The sequence below is a fragment of the Halyomorpha halys genome, unplaced genomic scaffold, assembly GCF_000696795.3.
Source record: "Halyomorpha halys isolate HHAL.00 unplaced genomic scaffold, Hhal_1.1 Scaffold700.1, whole genome shotgun sequence".
NCBI lineage: Eukaryota > Metazoa > Arthropoda > Insecta > Hemiptera > Pentatomidae > Halyomorpha > Halyomorpha halys.
Genome location: NW_027116789.1, coordinates 234,490 through 240,677, shown reverse-complemented (window position 1 = coordinate 240,677; position 6,188 = coordinate 234,490).

Genomic DNA, 6,188 nt, shown 5'->3' with positions numbered 1-6,188 from the left:
ATTTGTATTGTTTTATTAGCTGACCGTAAAGCTTGTCACCGTGCCAAAATTTATAAAAATACTGCATTAAGTTTCCTTTAAGAATATATAAATTTTTCAATTTTATCATTAACCGTTCAAAAGTTAGAGTAATTTTAACTTTAAGAGTGAATTCCGAGATTCAACAGACAAAACTAACTTTCGTAATCCCACTGCTTCAACCTTAGATATAAACAAATATATACATATTTATATCATATCTATGTATGTACATACAAATAGTATGTACTATATACAATAAGTTGCACATACAGAAATTATATGTACATGTGTATTATATAGTTTCTGATAAATATGTAATTTTTTAAAATTAATATTGTTAGGTGTCATAGAATATTATTTTCGACACTCCAAATCTAATAAAACCATTTTGAGAGCTTCAACTGGCACATCTAAAGAAAAACAATGGCTGCATTTGTTGGAAAGATCCTGATAATACTAAAAAATGAAAAAATTACTAAGGATCACTGAATATTTATTGTTTTTAAGGAACCATAATAATGATAAAAAGCCACTTCCGAGACATTTCCTAACATGTGTATCAGTCCTAAATTTTTTCTTCTCTTTTTATTGCATAATCATTGTTATTTATAGTATTTTTAGTAATTGAAAATATTTCTGGATTAGAAAAAAAAATTAACAAGACAATTAAGACATTCTGATATCCTTGAGCCTTGGGACCCGTTTTGAGTTACCTCCTATGCCCCTGTTCCTTCTCCCCTGTTTTCCACATCATTTTCTTTATGATCATAAGTTATGGAACTATATGGATTGATGTAAAAGACTATTTTGTGTTAAGATTCATAGTACAATATAGTAAATAATACACAGTAGTAGGTAATACATAGTAGATCCCTAATTCGACACAAATATGATCATGGAGTATCTGGTCATTGCCAGAACTTCAATTGTCAAATTTATTTTACAATATATCGCTTGGACAATGCTATTGCAACCTTCAAGATGGATTTTAGGGATAAACTGGATTGACCCATTTAATTTGGATGATTGTAAAGTTTAGGTGAAAGTTCGAATATTAAATGATATGAACCCACTTCTCACTGAAAATAAGACTTGGACATAATCAGATGACGAAAAACTGAAATATTCGGCGAAAACCTCTTCGAAACTTCTAACCCCCATCCTGATATCCTTAATCCAACCCATCTTGAACATGCTGAAGGAGAGGTTACAATTCCACTCCAAATGACTCTTCCTCCTAATGCCTTTCACCCCTCAGAAATAATGAACATCATCCACCAATTACCTTCTAAATAAGCTCCTGGCCACGATCTTATCACAGCACATATTCTGAAACATATCCTATCATTATTATTACCTATCCTACCCTCCGATCCACCTATTTCCCCGACCCTTGGAAAATATATATAATAAAAATGTTTCCCAAACCCTCCAAGCTACTTGAATATCCATCTTCCCACCGTCCTATTTTATTATGGGCAAAGTCTTAGAAAAACTCTTATTAAAACGCCTTTATCCAATCCTTGACTCATATCATGTTATTCCTGACCACCAGTTTGGATTTAGAACACCCCATTCTACCATAAAACAGTGTCATCGAGTGGTTCGTGTCATATCTTCCACATTGGAGCACAGAATGTACTGCACGGGAGTCTTCCTCGATGTTGAACAAACTTTTGATCGAGGTCTGCTCGGTAAACTTCGTCAATTCCTACCCCCTACATATTTCCTTTTAATCCGCTCCTACCTCTCTGATAGAACCATTATAGTAAATCATAACCTAGCCTACTTATCTCTCTTTTCTCAGTCCACTGGTGTTCCTCTTAGTAAGGTAGTAAGGTAGTATCTTAGGTCCCATTCTTTACACGGTTTATACAGCTGACATTCCAACCCACCTTAACACAGCCCTAACAACATACGCTGATGACACATGTATACTGTCTGTAAGCAACGACCCTACTAATGCATCACAAACACTACAGACACACATAACTTCCATTGAAGAATGGTGTCAAAACTGGAGAATCAAAATAAATCCTGACGAATCCCACCAGATCACCTTAAACATCTACCCTCCTGTCCTACAGTATCCTTCGTAGATATTCCACTAACGCCTGTTGAACAGATTTGATAGTTAGGACTCCATCTTGACAAGAGACTTACTTGGAATCCACACACAAGACTGAAACGATAAGAAACTGCTCGTAGATTCTGATTGCTACAACACCTACTTGACAAACGCTCTAAACTTCCCATTCACTACAAAAAATTGTTTTGATTATCGTAGTGTAAACTAATACACTACGATAATCAGACCAATTTGGTCATAGGAATTGAGCTCTGGGGCTCTACCAAACCATCAAATTCCTCCCGCATCCAATCCTTACAATCCAATATCCTATGTAAAATCCTTGATGCTCCTTATTACGTTACAAATAAACTCATCCACAAAGACCTTAACATCCCATTCGTTCCAGATTTGGCTTAAAACAGATATGCGTCTTTTCATTCCAAACTCCTTACCAATTCTAACCCATTAATTCTTAATCTCTCATCCATAACAATCCCTGATAATCCTCCGAGGCGTCTGAAAAGAAGATGGCCACGGGACCTTCTAATTTAAATTAATGCTTGAAGTACCACCAGGTGGTTCCTTCCCAAGATTTTCAAGTGTAAATGAAACATATTTACTTATTGTATTTATGATTTGTACAGTTGTATATCACACTAAATAAATAAACAAAAAAAAATTGATATGATGATCCCGATATCGTGTTTTGTTGGAAACATAATATGGAACGTTGACAACGGTTCATTGAATTTCAGATTAAAAGGATTGAAAACGTTTGTTGTTCTAACGTTTTGCTATTCACACAGTTCAAGTAGGTTTAGATTGGTCTAAGGAAATTTTTATAAATTATAAGTTTAAAGAAAAGTTGAAAGATCTTGCTGAGCATTCACTATAGTTGAGTGAATCTTTTATCTTTCATGTCTTTTAATCCTCAGCAGAACCGGTGGATCTGAGGAAATATTTATTTGTCATACATTTTGGTGTTTTGAACTTATTTATTTTTTATTTTCTTAGATTGTATAATCTATTTGCATATAAATAGGTACAGTAATTAACGTGCTATATTGAACATATGATTTGATATAAAAGTAGACAAATAATTATACCTATAAAAATATACCTGCCGCGTTATGGGTTCAATCTAGTATAAGGGTTCCAGGTCTTTTACCCGAGGCTATCTTTAGCAAATTGGAGGCCCGTTGCATAATAAAATATGAGGGAGGTCTTCCAGACTAGAGAATATATTTTCGGAACAACTTTGGTTTATCAAGATAAATAAACCACATACTGGTTAATATCATCATTTTATTCAATATTTGAAAAGTACAATAATTTAAAAATAAAAACGGAAAACATTTATTAGCTATATCAAGATTTACTTCTTTGTAAAGTCTATTTATTTAAGTAAATTACTTTCTATCGACATCTCTACTCAATCTATGTTGTAGCAATCATGCATCCTTGATTCATTTTAATTTAAGCTACGCTATCTATGACTGAGCGGAGTAACTAACACCTTCATCGCTGCCCTAAAAGAGAGCGCCACCCACGATGCTTTAAGTACTGTATATTACTTTCATTGTAAATAGTTTCACATTCTTATTTATAAACCATGTAAATCTTATTGTAGTTGTAAATATATTATTCCAATAAATAAACGCAAACAAAAGATTATACTGATACAAGGTAATTTCTTACAGGCCGCTTCTCTCACGGGCCTTTGCATTCTAAGCTGATTGATTACCTCAGAATACCATCTCTTCTGTACCTTTTGGGAAAAATCATATATTCACATTGAATCTGTATATAATTCCATTATTTTTTATATTTGATGTGTTCTAATTCCTACAGGTCAACTCCTCTATTCTATACTTTTATTCCTTTCTCTAGGACTTACAATTAGTTCCTATAATACTTGTCATCCCCATCACAGCCATTAGGCTGGTTCCCTGCTGAGTGAAGTTCTGAACCTGCAATGATTTTAAACTTTCCACATTTAAGCTACGACTTGATAGTTGGTTCAAGAATATCCCTTGGGATGAATATGTATGTTGTGTCCAGAAATTTCGTATAAAAGAGGGAAAAATGGATTTTACATTTGATCATATAATTCAATGTTGTCCTCTACAAAAATATTCTCCCTCCCATTGAAGGTCCTTTCTGGTCACCATTTTTTATTGTACTAAAAAGATGCCATTGGAGGGAAAAGTAGTACCAATTAGCCATAGCAACTTGTGAAGTAAACAGGAGAACCTCACAGTTCTCTACAAATTGCTATTTTGTGAATTTACTGAGTACCTCAGATAGACAAATTCATTAACTATCTTGATTTCATACTATATCAACTGCACTTAGTTCTTCAGCTCTAAACGAGAGTGCTATATACACATTAATTTTGTCTTTGGGAATGCTGATGATGAGGCCGATTTTTGTTGGTGTCTCTTTGAAGGCTGTAAGTGCTTCATATATTGCCACAAAGGTTCTTTCCATTATGTCTATATCATCGGCAAATTCAAGTATTTGAGTTATCCTATTTAGAAGAGTTCCTGTGGTCTGGATGCCAGAATCGCTTTTTCAAAGGGGGGAATTGAACACCAGACATGCCAGAGCATCTCCTTACCTTACGCCAGTCGATGTAAACCACTTTTACAATTCCTCCTGCTCTCATACAAAAATTCATTGTTTGGGGAAGGTGATCCTAGTGTGTTTAGTGTGAGTGGCCTTGTGTCAGTGTAACTAAATAATATACTGTTCTGGATGTTTTTGTGGTGTGTACTTAACTAAGGAGATCCATGGGAGTGATGATCCCCATCATCTGTGCACTCCTGCTTATTGTTACAAGTATCTAAAGACGAAGGTGAATAGCCACCAAATAACCTATTGTACAACCAATTTAAGATATTACAAAAAAATAAAACATTAATACCAATACATACCTGTATGCCCATATTTTAGTCACAATATATGTGATTTTTGTTCCCCAGTAAAGATAGCTCAAAATAAAAGGTGTTGAGCTGTAATGATTGAGATTTTTTTTTTTTCAAGTACGTCATATATGCTGAACACCTTGTGCCTCTTTCTTCCTTTTGTCCCACTGCTTCATACATCATGTTTCAAGTAATAGTAATGCAATATCAGGCCAAATGTAATTAAATTACATTAGTTAAAATTTTCTGAAATTAAATTACTATCACAAATATTTTTAATTGGTAATTTCAACGTAATTATGACTGTAGTTTTCAATCATAATTATTGGTAGAACCAAAATAATAAATGGAAATCTATTCAACTACAACCAATGAAGGGTTAGGGGTTCAGTACTTTATAAGGAAGTACTATTTCTTGAATAACAGTTTACATGGAGGTGATTTTCCCCCAATTAAGAATACCCACTTTACAGAGCCTGGGTGGACCATAGAGGATTCCAAAATCCACAGGGTGACTCACAACTAAAGTTAGAATAAATAATTACCTGCAACAGCCAGAATCAAATCAGGGTCCTGCTGAGTTAGTAGCAAGATGCAAACCAATATAATATCAATTACTAATTATAATAAAATGGAACTGCAATTACTTTTTTATCAACATACAACATAGTAACATAATAAAATAGTAGTGATGGTAACTGAGTAACAGTCACATTATAAAAAAAACAACGCTCCTTTCCTCTTGCTAACACACCTTACTTTTTCAGTTATTTCATCTCAAACACACTTGGTGAAAAAGTTAAAAATAAATGTTATTGAATATAAAATTTTATACAGACTAAGTTTGCAAAATTTCTTCTAGGATAGTTAACCATAGCCCTATGTTTCTTTGAACTTAAATACATTTTCTAGAAAAAATAATAAAAATTATTGTGAGCACAAAATAATAAAAATTTATAGTTTTGATAAGAAATGTAGTAATTTTATTTCAAAACAATTATACAATAGTAATAGATAATTTTATCACTTTAAAGGAACCAGTCGCACAGCCTTAAGTGTTTAAATGTACATATAAGTTTAAAACAATAACAAACACTTCATTTATAGAAAAGATAAGGTTTTTATAATAAACATATACTTATAATGTACTTATATGTTTGAATGGACAA